The sequence below is a fragment of the Pan troglodytes genome, chromosome 12 (assembly GCF_028858775.2).
Source record: "Pan troglodytes isolate AG18354 chromosome 12, NHGRI_mPanTro3-v2.0_pri, whole genome shotgun sequence".
In the NCBI taxonomy this organism is placed as follows: Eukaryota; Metazoa; Chordata; class Mammalia; order Primates; family Hominidae; genus Pan; species Pan troglodytes.
Window position 1 is genome coordinate 103,735,458 of NC_072410.2, and position 17,973 is coordinate 103,753,430.

Consider the following 17,973-nt stretch of genomic DNA (forward strand, 5'->3'; position numbering starts at 1 on the left):
TTCCAGATCTGCTCCTAACCTTCATCCTACATGAAGCCTGCTCTGGTAATTCTAGTTTGCGGAAACCTCTCATTTGAGTATCTGTAGAGTCTCCTTGGGCACTGAACATGCCTGCCGTGGTTCCTCTCCTGAACTACTAGGGAATATCCAAGTGCTTATGCTGTTGATGTAGATCTGTGAAAAGGAAGCTTGCAAAATGTTAGGCTGCTGCTTCCCTGATGAGAATCAAAATAGCAATATATTTGCAAACATAAACTTCTGTCCATGAGATTTTGATATAATTACCATGAATCCCCTCCACACACTAATCCAAGTACTGTGGGAGGGCAGTGGTGTCTGCACATATGTTCGCAAATTTTCAAGGCCTCTGTTTTGTCCAAAAAGTTTTCACTGGAATTACTTGCATACACTGGATTTACTTGCATACACTGGATTCTCCATTCCACACTATTTTTCCCTATTCTTTTTCTTTTTATCTTATCTTAATATTCACCTAAACAGGGGACCCCCAATTCTTTCTCCCTGATATAATTTCCTAAATACCGTTATTTCTCTGTCATCTCCATCAGCCTCCTCCTTGACATAATCAAAAGACACAATTTTGGTAATAAAACAGTGTTGAACCAGTTTATCTTACAGCTCTGTCAGATAATTTCCATAGAATATAAAAATTCCTACTCCAGAAAATTCCCTTGGTCTTTTTCACCAACTAAGACTCCAGTTTCTCAGTACGTTTCTCTGTAGCTTCCCACTCCTTCCCCAACGTCACTACCCTCCAGCAACTTCTCCACACCACTTTCCACTAGATCATGCAGAGCCCATTCCACATTCCCCTGCCTGAATTCCAGACTTAGTTCCTGACCTCTCTGTACTTATCCAAAAATACATTAATGTGCTCAGCTAAACAATGGTGAGTGTTATGCTTTTTCTCCTTCCCAATCAATCTCCAGGGAAAAGAATGAGGGCAGAGGGTTATTGCTTCCATGATATGGAATATGCCACCCTTCCTTCAGGGAAAATCATTATCTCTTCAGCACCGGGAGATGAATGGATCTTGGATGTTCATTCTGGAATATATCTGAAGATGGCCAAATCATATATGATAATTCTTCATTTCTAATTAGAGTAACCCTTCCTGATCTTTAAGCCTTAATTCCAGAGAAGGGTGTGTGTGTGTGTGTGTGTGTGTGTGTGTGTGTGTGTGTGTGAAAAGCAGGATTAAAGAAAGGAGGAGGCCAAAAGTGAGCTGACCATGAGACATTATAGAGTTATGATTATGACATTTGGAGATGAACTTTCTGGCAATCACAGAAGCAAGGAAAACCTGGTGAGCTTCATCAACAGAACAGAGAAAATACACTCATTCCTCAACAGATACACATTTTCTGAAATGTAATTGTAAAAATAACTTGCAATCAGATATGGTTGCATTTATTCTTGACAATAGTTTTACAACAAATTTTGAGCAGTTTCCATACAGCATCTGTTTTACTGACCCCCTCAGAAAAGCCAAAGAGATGGCATCATAGTATATCTTTGTGAAAGGCATACTGCTGTGGGTAAGGTAATTGGTTCAAAAAGTCTTCTAGTGACACCAAAGAAGGTGTAAATGGATTCAGAATTTGGTATCACTGCGACACTTCCCTCAGACAGAGGCTTGTGTACACAGGAATCTAAGTCTATTTGCTACAACATATGTTTGATCCTAACATGAGTCTGACTTGTATCTTATTTCATAGAGTTAAAATTCTTGGGAGTTTAAATGATTCAGCCAAACTTATTCAGTTTCAGAATTCTGAGATTCTGAAGATTGTATAATATGTGGCAAGTTCTTGGTTAGACATTTCAATAACTGAACGTTTTGTTCTAACACTGATATCCTTTAGGGCTCCAGTAGGAAAAATTTAGGACTGGAGGAAACTAACATGCATGCAACAGGAATTACTCAGTAGGTGGAATCAGTCCTGTTAGCCCTATCTGTGCAGCCTCCAGTGGAAGACCCCTGTTTCTGTGTAGCTCAAGGCTGCGCTCAAGCTGGAGAGAAGATGATATAGGAGCATAACCAGCAAGCTCGGTGGGCTTGCAGGGACCCTGGGGAGCCCCTGATGGGAGCCGGCTGCCTCCGCGCTTACACAGCTGTAAGGCTCTTCATGTTCTTGGGCTGGCCTAGCACATGTGTGGCTTCAAAATGTTCAAACCTCAGGCCTCAAATAATCTTTTGTTCTGTTTTCCTGCTTTGTATGTTTGACTCAGTAGCTTTGTTTATTTTCATAAAGTATTTCCTTTTGGTTTGTGTTTCTTGGCATGGCCCAGTTTGGGATTTTCTACATGCAATCTTCTTGGGACCCCTTGCCATTCATAATGCCACACCTCCAGGAGGTCTGCAAGCTTTCAGATGATTTCCACTTCCTAAGGCTTGGGAGAGCACTAAGGACCATGATGCCTTCTCTTTTTGTACCTGAGGGGTGAGGGCTGTAGGGAACACAACTGTGTAGGGTCTGGAGCTTCCTCATTTACAGTGCAAGAGATGTACTCAAGCCAAAGAAATCTCATATTCTCATCTTCCAGCTGGACTTTTTTATCACTGATATTGGCAGTACTGATTCTTTGAAATTACAAGTTTCTTGACCTTATCTTTGGGGTCCTGCAACTAGTGGGTTCTTTAAAAGAAACCCAGACAGAAAGATAAGCTCTCACCAGCAGCCCCAAGTCCCAGAGAAAGCCTCAGCCTTTCTTTACATAGATCTACCAGCTTTTTTTCCCTTCCCCTGAGGAAAGACATAAAACCCTTTCCCCAAGATTGTCAACATTCCAAAGCAACTAGTCCTGCAGGTTCCCTGTGTGCAAATGGCCATTGCCCTTCTCTGGAGCTGAGCTCCAGGGTGGAAGCTCTTGGCTCCCTGAGCATCCCCTTCAAAGAGGAAAATACCAGTGCCTCCTGAACCAACAATGAGATATGTTTGACTAGTGGTGATGAAATGTCTTCTATAAACACTCCCTACCTTACCCACCACCCCTTTCTAGGACTGATTCACCACCGAAATATTCGTGTCACCCAAGTTCAAGTACATGAAACCAAACCCTTTGGTGTCAGTTGTTCTTAAGTGCTGTAGAAAGCCACACAAACTTCACTGGCTAGGGAGGTAATTAAGCCAAAGCCAGCTGCTGGCCTCCAACAGGCCTGCGAGAACTACAAATGAGACCTGGGCCTGGGGCTTTCTGGGTCAGATCAATAGTGCCTGCTGGGAATCCATGTTGCACAGTGAATTACCCCCAAAAGTTCCTGGCCTTGCCCAGCCAGAATACATACTTTCAGCACAAGAAGAGATAGGACCAAGGCACCAACTAATGTGATTTTTGTCTTCTACCATCAGCAGACTATGTAATCTCATTATCTCAGGACCCTCTCCCTCAGAGCTTGGGATCCGAAATGAAGTTTAATTTTAAATTCTTATGTGAGTACAAGGCTTTTTTTTTTTTGACAAAGTCTCGCTCTGTTGCCAGGCTGGAGTGCAGTGGCATGATCTTGGCTCACGGCAACCTCCGCCTCCTGGGTTCAAGCGGGCAACCTCTGCCTCCTGGGTTCAAGCGATTCTCCTGCCTCAGCCTCCTGAGTAGCTGGGACTATAGGCACACACCACCACGCCCAGCTAATTTTTGTATTTTTAGTAAAGATGGGGTTTCACCATGTTGGACAGGATGGTCTTGATCTCCTGACATCGTGATCTGCCTGCCTCGGCCTCCCAAAGTGCTGGGATTATAAGCATGAACCACCTCACCCAGCCTGAGTACAGAGCTTTTTACATATATTTTTAGAATAAAAATGACTGTAATGGGACTAGACTAATTATTTCCTTAGGGGAAATATATACATATATATATATGTGTATGTGTATATATGTGTGTGTATATATATATACATGAAGCACCCAATTTTTCTATATATTACAGGGGGCATTTTCAGCAGGAAGAGTGCCAGTATAAATCAAAACTCCCCTGGTTATGGAGAACACTGAACCCAAGCAAATTCTCCTGGGAGTCCCTAGTCATTGGGAAAGACACTATCCCTGAAGCAGGAGGAGTGATGACCCCCTTTCACAAACCTTAAATTTTATTTCCCCCTGAACACTATGTTAGATAAATCTTTACCTTCTCAGGAAAGTCTGTAGAAGTTCAGGTTATCTATGATCTAGCTACAGTATATTGTTTTTATTATTATAGTACTGAATGCTGCTGCAACTATATGTATTGAGCTGTTATTCTACCACAGATGTTATGCAACATAGACAATTTTAGGTGTAAATAAGCAAATTGGCATTTTCCAAGCTAGCGTTTTGAACCCTATTCTCAGGATGTCAATTAGGGTAATATGAAACAAAAACTTGTTGTGTATTAAAATTGTTAGTAACAGCTGATGACAAGAACTTTAAAAGGTTTCTTTACCTTAGAATCTTCAATAACTGAGTGTGCATTGCAAATCTCCACCAGGGAGCCTTAGTGTGCTATACTTTCCAAATTTATTCTACAAAGTAACTGTATTTTTTCTTTTTTCAGGACTATTAACAACTCCTGAAATACTAAGCTATAGAACACAGTTTAGCAAAGTGGGTTAAGAAGAATTCCCTGTGATATAACTAAGCTAATTCAGCCAGTGTAGTTTAGCCTAGAAGGGGCTAGAAGATTGATAGAAGAAATCCGTATTTTAAAAATAATATTATTTATGGCCACTAAATAGAACATTTTAAAAACAGTGTCTTAAAAGAATTAATTTATATGGACTGTCTAAGTAGCAAACAAGCAAACAAACAAACAAACAAACACACACTCTGGCTATAGAACACTATTTTACTGGGCTTAATGTTGCTTGTGTGTGGCCCATGTCACCTTATGCCCTTTGGATTAGAAATACTGGTGTGGCTGACCTGGGAGATGGATCATCGAATATAAATTTACATGTGTAAGAACATCTGCTCTGAATTGTAAGGAGCTCACTTACAATTTCACCTTGGAAATATGACTTATTTGTAAGATGGCACTACCTGTAATGGAAAGTTAAACTTCCTACATCATGGGTGTGTAAGCAGATGTGTTCTCATTTAAGCTTTGCATTCCTTATCTACATTGGTCTAAATTAGTGAGGTGAGCCTATCCCCAGAGCTGACATGTGAATACAATGTGAGGAGAAAAACACTCCTTCTTCAGTGTTTCAGCCCTGTTTGCAGTTCCAATCACACCTTCTCATGTTACTGGTAAATCAGTCAAGCTCCTGGCATGAGTTTGCAGCTCAGAGAAAGGCAACTTGTCCCTTGCTGAGCTAAGGGGCAGCCTCCAGGCTCCTTTTAATCTGATTGTTTTAATTCGATTTAATCTGCCCAGTAAATATTTTTCTTCAGCTGCAGAAAAGTGTAAATCAACCAAGTAGTTCATAATCTATGTATACAGTTAACAGAACTCACGCTGGCTGATGCAATGGGAGTTGATTTGCGTTTGCTTTTGCCAGGCAATCACCACAGTTCCCCACGGGGTAAGCATTTCATATGATGGTAATAACAGAAGCAGTACCTCACCCCAGTATTAACTCCAATTCATTGATCAGTTACTATGTACTTGTAGTTTTCCGTTACCTTCATTATACTTGGGAAAGTAGGCATCGTTATCCCCATTTTACAGATGAGTTAAACGAGGTGCAGAAAGATTGAATGATGTGCCCAAGGTCTCCCCTAAGAGTTGGTGAAGCCAGCATTCAAACTCCAAGTATGCTCGATGCCAATACCTTTGCTCTTGCTGTTATACTACCACCATTCTGTCTGTATAAAATGACACACACACAATTTTAACCTGTTCAGTTCTATGAGCTAACATCCTTGAGCTGACTCAATAGACTTGGCTGGGATTTGTTTTTTTAATGCCAAGCATCTGAGAATCAAGATCAAATTGGACCTTTCAAATTTCTTCCAAAATTCCCATGGAGACACAGATGACGATAATTCAAACATCTACTAACATTTAGTACTAACATCTAAATTTTATCCAGAACCTGGAGGCACTTGTGCAACTGCAAGACCATGAGCCTGTATAGAAGAACATCATCTGAGGCCTGCTTCTGTGATGTTTCTAGGGAAACTGAAAACCTGCACCCACTAAAGCAGGGAGGAAGACTATTTACCCATCAATCCAGAATAATCAAACCCTCATCACAGCTCAAGACCCCTCTGCTTCACAGGGGTTAGTGTTTGAAGCAACCAGGAGAGGGAGGGCTGAGCTGTGGCCTGGGTGAGTAGGGGTGTAGTGATGGAGAAGGATGTTGAGAAGGAGTAGGAGGAGTAAGTAAAAGTATGTTAAACATTTTACATGCAGGGAGAATCAAAGTTGACAGCAATAATAATAACAGCAATGTATTGAGTATACACATAAAATGATGCCTTTTCAAAGGCATGCTTGTAAGTTTGACTCGGAGCTTAGAAAACTTAGCAAAGGAGTATTTTCTTTTTCCTTAGGGGATAAGAAGATTGATCTGAGGTCAGAAAAAATTGAGTTTGAGTCTCATTATGCTACTTTCTTTTTTGAGACGGAGTCTCACACAGTTGCCCAGGCTTGAGTGCAGTGGCACCATCTCAGTTCACTGCAACCTCTGTCTCCCAGGTTCAAGCAGTTCTCGTGCCTTAACCTCCCAAGTAGCTGGGATTACAGGAACCTGCCATCAGACGCAGCTAATTTTTTTTTTTTTTTTTTTTTTTTTTTTTGTGGAGATGGGGTTTCACCTTGTTGGCCAGGCTGGTCTCGAATTCCTGACCTCAAGTGATTCACCTACCTTGGCCTCCCAAAGTGCTGGGATTATTGGTGTGAGCCACTGTGCCTGGCCTCATTCTGATCTTTACTAGTTATGTGACTTTCACAAGTCATTTACCTTTCGTGAACCTCAGTTTACGGAACTGTCAAATGAGAATAATAATACCCATTTTCGAAGGATGCTGTAAGAATTAAATGAGGTAATACATAGAGTATTCATAGCCTGGCATTTTGCTATCATTTAAAACTGGCAGCAATAATAATATTTGAGGCCTTGTTCTTGTATTACAATTGGGCCACAAAACAATTTGTCAAGGTAAATAGAAGAAATAGACCCAGAGCCTGCACATGGCTACCAGCACAAAGGCTGTATTTAAATTGAAATAGTTATTCTAGTCCTAGTTAATGCTTTTTCAGTTACAGCTCCATGTTTTGTCTTGACTTTCTTAGACTGATAGATATATGTTCAAGAATATTTTTGAAAATCTTAAAAGTAATCATTAAAAGAATTAAAACCATATGTGTGCCTATTAAAGTTTGGGGAGATATAAAAGCAAAGACCTCCAACTTGAAAAAAGTAAAAGAAATATGAAAAATACATCCCAAATATAAAGTACACACACAGAAAAAAAGGTGACAGAAGAATAACACAAATTAATTGTTAAATAAAGACAAATGAGTTTAACATTCTTATTACAATACAGCCTCCTATGGGGAACAAAAATAATATTAGTAAAACAAATGTCTGCTCTTTATAAGGGTAAATCTTGAAACAAAATGACAGAAGAATAGATCAGAATAGTAAGATGGGCAAAGATTTTTCCAGTAAATGCAAACAGAAGAGCTTAATGTTGGGTAAATTGATTGCATCTTGCAATTCTAATTTGTGTTCTGTCAGTTATAAATGAAGTTGGACATCTTTCATAAGTTTTCCAGTTCAATTTTTTTCTTATAAACTTCCTGCTCACAATTCTTCCTCAATTTTCTATTGTATTTTTTGACTTTGTAACTGATTTATTAGAGTCCTCTATGTTAGTCCTTAATTGTATGTGTTTCAGAAAAATTTTCTCATTTGTCATTTGTCTTTGGACTTTCTCACAACAGTTTCTAAATTTATGTGCACAAGACTGTTTATCGCAACTTATTTTTAATAATACGAACCTGAAGAATACTCTTCTATATAAATATTAGGGTCAACTTTCAACTTGCTTTTTTCACAAGAACCTCATGGGGCATATTAAAGAAATCGTATTGAATCAACAGAATTATTTATGGAAAATTGATTTATATATGTTATTAAGTTTTTTCATCTGTGATTTACATATCAGTTTGTCATTTATTTCCAAATATTTGTAGTTTCCATTAAAATTTGATCTTCAAACCACACACTATTTAGAATTGCTTTTTTGTTTTTTTGAAATTCCAAATGTATGAGATTTTGGGGAAGCATAGTTTATCACTTTTAATTTTATCAAATTTTAGTTACAGACAATGGTTTGTGCCTTATAAATTATTTGGTATTTATTGACATTCCTTATTGATTAATACTGTATTAGTTTTCTATTGCTGCATAACAAATCATCCCAAACTTCATAACCTAAAATGACACCCATTTATTAGCTCATATAGTTCTATAGGTCAGAAAACTGGCACAGAGCAGCTGAGTTCTCTGCTCATGGTCTCACAGTGCAGGAATTGTAGTATCAGCTGATCTTGTCTGGAGGCTCTGGGAAATAATCTGCTTCCAAGCTCATTCCTGTTGGTACAGTTCAGTTCTTTGTGGGTGTAGGACTGAGGTTCCTAGCTACATCTGCCAGCTATCAGCTGGAGATCACTCTTAGCTCCTAGAGGCCATATGCATGAAGAGCCTCATGACCCCATCCATCTTTAAAGCCAGCAACAGAAAATTTCTTTTGTATCAAATCATCTTCATACTTTGAATCTCTGGATTGTCCTGTTTCTGACCTCTAGACCCAGATTTAAAGGGCTCATGGAGCTGGGTCAAGCCCACTTGGATAATTTATCTATTTTAAGGTCAACTGATTTGGCGCCTTAATTACATCTGCAAAATCATTTTACAGCAGTACCAAGATTAGTGTTTGATTGAATAACTGGGTATATGTACACCAGGTTTTGGGCTCTTGGAGGCCCTCTTAGAATTCTGCCTGCCATAGACGTGTGCTTGAAAAGACTATATTTTATATATATACCGTGTTCAGTGTTTCATAAACGTCTATTTGATCAAACTTACTGTGACCTCAAATCTTCTATGTCCTTACAAATTGCACAGGTTTTAATGTGTCTGAAACAATGTTTATATTAATATCTTGACATTCATGAAAGTAGTGTAGTCAAATCAGTGAAATTTAAGACTGAGAAATTAGTGCCATTTAAGACACTTGCATTTTATCTCACAAATATATATATATTTTATCTCACACACACACACACACACACACATATATATATATATATATATATATATATATATTTGTCTACACAGTTCTCTAAGAACTTAGGGAGAATCAATTCCTTCCTATTTCACAGATACATCAGATAATGATACTCTACTCTTGGGCATAGAAAGGTTGTTGCTTCACCAATTCCATTCTCCAATAATTCTAAAGCATCCTGCAGGATCCTCTTCAGTCATCTCTTCATATAATACCTGACCCCCAACATCTTATAGTCCTTCACTTATTTGTCGTCAATTCTTCCTCTCTCCTTCCTTCCTTTCTTCCTTCCTTTCCTCCTTCCCGTCTTCCCATAGTAAGTTTTTGTTACACACACACACACACACATTTGTGAGCAGGTGCGTGTGTGAATCTTTAATTATATCTCCTCTTTTCTTATTCAGCTATACTATACTGCCTATGGTTGGGTGTGAAGATTGGGAAGAAACATGTGTTTTAGGTTAACATTGTGTTTCTAGTATCCAGGATAGTTCCTGTTGCATAGTGCTGTTCAAGTATTTGTTGAATTAGTAGTGGATATTATTTATAAATAAATGGATAAATAGATAACTGTTTATAAAGTGTCCATGATGAGGCAAGGCTTTCATTCAATTATAATGACACTTAAGGTGTCATTATAATTTATAATTATAAATTTTATATGTTTATAAGTTTATATCTCTGCTTTCCCCATTTGCCTATAGAATCTCTTCACTGCTGAAGTCATCCTAGTCTACAATATTACCAATTTCTTACCTGGATTACTGTAATAGTCTCCTCAGTGCTTTCCCTGCATTCTGGTTCCCTGGCTTCAAATCCATCCTCCATACAGCAGTCAAAGTGAGCTCTTAAAACTGTAAATCACATTATTTCACCACTATGCTTAAAACCTTTTTAAAAAAATAAAGTGTAAATTAATGTATAAGGGGCAACCATACATACCAGTTTGCCTGGCACACTTCTATTTATGCTTACTATCCTAACATAAGTCCTACTCCAACTGCCTAGATGTCAGTCTATGACCCACGGGTAAAATGTCTAGTTTTTGAGGACATCCTGAAACTGGCTTAAAGACTTAAATGGCCTGGCCCTTTAACATGTGCTTGGTATAGATATGAGTGAATTAGTGTTGGCTGGGGATTGCGTGGCCTAGAGCTCCTTTTGGGTATCTTTGTTGTTTTTCAGCCTCACCTCTGCAAGAGCCTTTGTAACTGAGTAGCTGAATGATAGTAACACCCTGTTGATTTTTTTAGCTGTCCCCAGAGTAGTCTTTGTTCACACGCAGGGTGGGCAGCACTCATTGAACTCGATACATGTGAGCCACTCTGTTCAGCCTTGACAACATCCCAAAATTTTCCACTATGTGTTCTTCTAAAAGTTGATAATATTTTTGACATGATTCCTAAATATATTGATCATTGATACTGATTGTTACCACTCATAGAACATTAGTGTCAGTGAAAAATCATACTTTATTTTATTTTATTAGCATATTAGCAGTGTAAGCATTTGTATTAAGACAGTAGTCTTTCCCTAGTGCACATCATGAAACAGTCAATACTTCCTTTGATCAAGGCTAGTACTTGAAAACATAACTCTTTAGGCTTAACATGTCTAGTTATCTAGCAGCTAGGTAAACAATGATCAGTTTGGGTTGAATATATAGGGTGCCAAGTATTAAATTGTTTGTTGTAAATATAATTTCTGAGCAAGAAAATCATGCCTCCTTCCTTGAGCATTTGAGATTTTAAGATAAAAATGACAGAGCTCCCTGCCTTATAAGACTTACAGCTTATAAAAAAGATAGCTTTTACAGACAAACATTGTAATCATATTCTAGAAAAAATGGCTTGCATGATGTCTGGCATACAGATGGCATTCAAATATGTACTACTTGAATAAATAAAATAAAGCATGCATGAGATATTAAATAAAAGTACAAAGATTGAGGGAAGCATAGCAGAAAGCACTTTGCATGGGAAGTTAGCAAAAGCATCACAAGCCATGGTTGCACAGAGACCGACCTCTGGAGCTTGTGTGTGAGCCGACTAGATGGAGAAGGCTGGAGAAGGTGTCCTGGGCAGGTGGAATTGCTTGGCAAATGTGTGGAGCTGTACTGAAAACCAAACCATGCATGGCATGTGCAGGAAGTTGAGTAGGAGTTCAATGATCTGGAAAGGGTCCTCAAAATTTCGTGGGTAATGTTTTATCAGGATGAGAAGTAATGGCTTTGACAGCACTGATGTCCATAATACAAGTTGATCGTGCTTCAGAATGTAGGCTATTGATATTTCTCCCTGATCCATGCAGGATTTGATGACACACAGTTATCACATTCACAAAAGCAGCTACCCTTGTTCTTGGAGCACCTAGTCCATAGGACTGCTAGACCACATGTACTCAAAGATGGGCCTCCCAAGATCATTGGGGAGCAAACGGCCCATCCTCCCTGGTAACTATGGATGCCACTGGCTCTGGCTACTCCTAGTAAACTTCTCTTTTCTCGATGCTCCTGGATAATATGTAAGAACCAAAACTAAATGAGAGAGAGTGCGCGAGGTTGTTTGCCTGAGGCTAAGTCTGTGGCGCCTCTCTACTTCTTTGCAGTGTTTGTTTATAAGGTCATGTGAGGCAGGATGGTATAAAGGGAATGCTACTGAACATGTGGGTAAATCTAGAATCTGAATCCCAGCTTGGCTCGTGGCTAACTTTGTGATCTTGGGCAAATTACTTCCTTTCTTTGAATTTTGGTGCAGAGGCAATTTTTGAGGTTGCTGCTAGCTCTAATAGTTTAGGACCGCATCATCCTATTGTGCCCCAGGTTGTCAGAATAACCAGGATTTTTAGATGGTGGAGTCAGAATGGAGAAACAAGCAAACAACAAAAAAAATCTTAAGGAAAATTTTATGGGCAATATCTTATCTGGGTGAGGAAAGTAATGGCCTTGATAGTACTGCTGCCCATGATTCAAGCCAATTTTTTTTTTTCCGAAAAGTACCGTATCAATAGCCCAGACAAACCACTGAATGCTGGTTAGCTGGGAGTTGGAAGAAACAAGAGCTGAGGTAGATGGACATAGTCTGATGCCATAGGCTCATCTCTTCTGCAACTTTCACACAATCTCAGGCATCAAAGCTGTTTGCCTTTGAGTGAGAACAGCTTCCTCTCTAGGGGAACTTCTATTTGCTCACTATGTCCCAGAAAGCAAGAGAAAAACAAAAACAGCGGGACCACTCTTTGCTAACCCTTTGCTAGCACGCCAGTCTTAAGAGGGTCAGAGTCTGGTAGCTCTGGTCTTCTCAGAGACTGCTTTAACAGAAATACCTCATGACCTGGGCAGGGCAGAGTGAACTGCAGCATTTCTCTGAGGGAAAGAGAAGGGGCCCCAGAGCTCCAGTATCATATCTAATAGAAAAATGTTCTGGGTGTGACGCTGTGTAGGAGGACTTGTTTCTCTGAGGGAGCCTTATGAAAAGATACACAGACTAAACGAGCAAACAAAAAAGTGGCAGACATGAATGTACTTCCTGCCACATTTTACACAACATGGAGGTACTTCCTGCCACATTTTACACAGAGATGAAAGTTGATTTTGAGAACACAAAGATATTACAGTAAATACTTTCATCTCTATAGTAACAAGAGTGAGAAAAATCATTAGGGTTATGTTTGTCTGTGTGTGTGTGTGTGTGTGTGTGTGTGTGTGTGTGTGGTATCTGGCTACTGTACTTTAACAATAATTCCTCTTGACATTATACAAGGTCAGCAAGTCACCTCAAGACCACCCTGCTCGAGGGTTTGCTTTCCACACAGGGCTGCATGGGCTCCCTCAGCTGAGAAATGTCACCCAGCACCTTTCATATTTATGGTGACTCATAAACAGGAAACCAGTCCTGTCCATGACATTGTAACTTTTTCATATCTCAAATCCTTTTATGAAAATGAAAACACACACACACACGCATGCATACACACACACACACACACACACACACACACACACACCCCAAACAAAATAAGAGAACTTAGCTGCCTTCTGCTTTCTGGGCCAAAATAAATATTGCCAAATTAGTAAGGCATACTGAACAAATTAAGCGCTAAATGCAAATTTATCGACTGAAATCCAATGGCAGAGTCACCAAAGAGCTTACAGTGGTGGAGTGCAGCCCTGTAAGTAGGTGTTTGTGTTGGCGAGTCTCTGCAGAGGGACATGGGAACAGTAATATAAAAAGAGAGCATTTCTGTTACACCCAAGATGAACAGTTTGTTTTAGAAAGTTCAAGTAAACAGTGTCTAACATATATTCACTGAATTCAGAATCTCAGTTGCTAACAGGAGAAGGATGAAAAAAAATAAGCTGGCAAAAATTTTTAAAAAATATCTCATTTGGAAATGTTCAAGTCAGCATCATAAATCATCTCATGAGATGGAGACGTTCCTCCTCATCTCTGAGCCATGAATAAGCCTCAACAGTGCTTCACAAAGGCAAACAAGAACTTCTCCCTGAAGGATATTTAAAACCTACAAAATAAGGAGAAGATTTATCCCAATATTTTCTAATGTCCCAAACGGAATATACATGATCCTTTAAAGTTATGGGCATCATTTATTATGTCAAAGTTTTAAAAGTTGTATACGTATTGCCTTGTTTTGATGATTGATTTGGGAGGGGTTGAGGTAGAGAGTGGACATGTTTTTAAATGTGATCCTGTGATCGTGGACTCAATGACAGCCCTTCCTACACTGCTCAGGTTCTCTCATCTACTTTATTATGAAATACCCTAAGATGCAGAGAAACTCAGTAAGATCTCTGTTTGCATTAGATGCTTCTTCTTTAGCAAAGAGTTCCCACTTGTCTCGTCTTTGAAACTAGACAATTGAAGACACCATGATTCAGAGAAGTCTTTTATCACATACTACAAATTGAGAATAGAATGGGAACAGCATAGCATGTCAAGCCTAGAAGGATGTTTAGAACACTTTCTTTAACAGAGGAAACATCTGTGCCAGAGAAAGTTCTAGAAGACTATTATTTTTATCTGCTGACTCTTAACCAAAGTGCTTTCTACATACCACTCTCCTCTCAAACACAGTTATTATTTAGAGGTTTTTTCTATAGATAATGTTCTCTTCCTACACACAGCAACACAGAGTAACAGAGTTAAATTTCTCCTTTTTCATGCCATATTTTGTTGCAAGAAAATCCAGCAGCCTTTTTCTGCAGAGGAGGAAATCAAGTCTAAACTCCTCAAGCGATTTGTGTTTTGAGGATACTCTTGGCCTTTGTTGGCCAAGACAGAGCACAAGTTTAGAAGTGGCAGTGTCAGGAAGACAGTGAGAAAACTGTGAAGCAGAAAAAAGTCCAGATATAGCAACTTAAGAAAGGGAACTATATTAATATTTAGTGGGTGGGAATAAAAGTGACTTAGACATTATCTTCCCCAATATGACATTCCCTAAGAAATCAGCTAGTGTTACCTTTTCAAAAGTTAATTTATATTTTTTAAAATTAACACATTTATATTTATTTATCATGTACAACATAATGTGAAATATGTATACACTATGAAATGGCTAAATCCAGCCAATTAATATATATATTACCTGACATACTTATTATTTTGTAGTGAGAACCCTTAACATCTAGTGTTACATTTTTTTAAAGTGTCTAGAGAGTCAAAGGAATGAGCATTAACTTGATTTATTTGCATATCACAATTTCAACAATCTAGAAACCAAGCAACTATAATCTATAAAAAGCAGCAATACCTTCAGTTCAGGGACTCACACAGCGTAGCAAACAACCTCGTAAGTGTAGCTTAATTTACCTGTGACACCCTGGATTCATCTTAGATTTATTTTTTTGTTCAATAGTCTAGGTCAATAAACATCCACACACATACTTAGAAACCTATCCCTAGGAGTTCAGGAAAAACTTGAACTACTAAGAAAATAATTACAACAGAAGTTAAACAAAACTCTTTTAAACTGATTTAAATGAGAAGTGATATAAAAATAAGCATAGTGATTTTATTAATAATTATACTCATTAACAATATGTAAATTTCTTGGTGAAAATAACCAAAGTTTATTGTTATTGCAGTTCAATTCTCAGTCATGTCTCCTTCAGTGGAATATTAAACTAGGACCTCACGTGGCCCTGGTTCTTGGTATAGAACCCACAGCCATCACCTTAGCTGGGTGGCCAGTCCCTCCTCTCCACCTGAGCAAGGCAGCTCAGAGTGTCAGTCTGCTCCAGAATCGACCTGCTCCACCATCAAGGGATTGGGTCCTCCTGTCCTGCAGAAGATACAATGACTGTCACCTGTTGGTTATTGGCCAGTTTAAAGCAACAGGTGTCTTCCAATGTGTAGATGTTTAATGAATAAATATTAATTTTACTCTTTTCACATGGATTGATCTGCCCTAGAATAATCTTGGGTTGCCTAATTCTTCCTACCTCAAAGGTTGATTGTTCAGATGAATTAAACTGTGAATATGAAAGTTTTGGGTAACCTCAGAGAACTACCAATTTGAGGAGATTGGTTATTAGGGTAGATACTCATGGAAATGCTGTGGCAAACTTAAAATCTGTGCTGACTTTGAAAGTGGCACCATATGAAGTTATAAGACATAGGGGGGTTTGTGTTTCAGGCCACGTTTTGCTAAAGCAGTGAGCTGGGAGTAGAATGGACTAGGGGTTGAATAACCACCTTAGCCGCAAGGATGACCACCACTCATACAAAAGCAGTCTCCCAGGAGTGGCTTCCTTTTCAGCCTTACTCAATTAACAGCACTGTGCTGGGGCACTTGGCAAAGCATGGGGTCACTGGAGGGCTCCCTGGGAAGCACAGGTCCTGTGGGAAATGAGCCAGGTCCTCACACCTGCCTCTTTCTCTGCCAGCACTCCTGTCTCCTTATAGACTTCTTCAGATTTCTTTTCAGAGTGTTCTATTTACACAGACACCATCCAAACTCATCATGCAAATCTTTGCACTCAATCCAATGTCCAGCACATTTGAGGATGTAATAAATATCTAGACTAATCTTACTGAACTATCATTGTCAACATCGTTATCATCATCATTAGAATTTATTTAATCTTTACAACATTCTTTTCAGTTCCTTAATTAGGATAAATCCAAAGTCCATCTCATACATATAACTGGTAAATATGTTATTTACAGTTTGTCTTACATGACAGAGTCTATATTAACTGAACAATTTGATATCAGAGAATTCTCTCAGCATGGTGAAAATATTCCTTTTGTTGCTGCTATAAGTTTTGTTGAGATATCCTGAAATAAGTTAACAGGTATCTGGGCAGCTTTATTCAGACAATGTTGCCTTGACCAGGCCGTTTTCTGCTGGGGGATGATCTACTGTCCAAATGTGTGTATCTGGTCTTTCAAACTGTGTGGTGACCTCTTTAAGAGTATAAATCTTATCTCCTCTTTCTGTACTCTTTTCCAGTATCTAACAAAAGACTTCACACTTAATAAGTGTTCAGAAAAAACTCTGCAATAAATGAGAGAGCCTGAGAGCAGATGGGGTTTGGGTTGGACCAGCATTGTCTTCTGTTGAGCATAAAGACTGGTAATTCTGTAGGCCTCTCTACAGTCATATGTATCCATAAAACCCCATTTCTCCATACATGAAAACACACTCGACACAGCTGATGTGCATGCATCTCTCTACACACTCACACCTGTGCAGGCATGTGTATCCTAGTATCCCAGTATGCTCCGTTACTGACATTCACTTCCTCTGCACTCAAAACAAGTCCCTACCCTGCCCACCACAAAGCCAGGCTCACAGCCAGGCACACTTTGTACACAGACACACGCCAACACAAACACATGCAAACTTATAAAGAGGCCAGCACTTGTGCACACACATGCTACACACATGCACACCTGCATATACTTCAGGTGTGTTTGAAGCTGAGACTGAAAGTTGGGAAGCACCCTGAATCCCTGCCTGTGTGGCAGTCACAATGTTATAAAATATGTCACACTAAAAAAAATTCTCTTTAGCCCCTGAGGATTGCAGGTTGACTTTAATGTTTTCAAGGACCCCGAATACTGACTCTTCTCTAACTTTGCTCAGGGCTAGTTCCTGAACAATACATAAATTGTGTTGGAATTAACGAGAAGAATACACTGTGTTCTCTAAGTGCCTTTCGGAGTAGTGTCTCAAATGCTCAAGACAATATTACTATTGTCTCCAAAGCTCAAGCCTGTTGTTTTATCTTTGAGGAAGTTTATTCCTAGATAGAGATCTTCATAACACCAGCTGGATATGGAGACATCGACAGGCTGGGTAGCATTTGTTGCCGCCTTATAAGAGCACCATTTTAAGAGCACCATTTAAAAACCGATGACTTTTCTCCTTAGCAATACAGCCACTTGCCCTGCTCAGATCTGCCTTTCTGGGAAACCTCAGGCTTTAGGAATTGGCCCAGTTACTGGCAGGATCCACAGAGTTGTAAAGACCAATGGGAAGGGAAAGAGTTTAAACTTTAACTTCTTCAGACATCATGGTACCATCACGAAAATGAATCAGAAACACCCACTGAGAACATTTTTCACAGTCACTGTGCAGATGACAGAAGATAAGGAATGTTAGCAAAGGTGGAAAGTTCTGTACTGATAGCATCTTAGACCTGTGCGAATGGAGACAGTACTTCTCAGAAGTTTGCTGGGGAGTTCACATCACTTGTTTTCTTCTG

The 17,973-nt window shown here is 39.2% G+C and overlaps 1 protein-coding gene across 12 annotated transcripts in view; it reads left to right on the forward strand.

The window, feature by feature from the left end:
- The window catches only part of LOC134807944 (uncharacterized), a 359,665-nt gene that overhangs the window by 201,755 nt on the left and 139,937 nt on the right, over positions 1–17,973 (forward strand). The window lies entirely within an intron of this gene.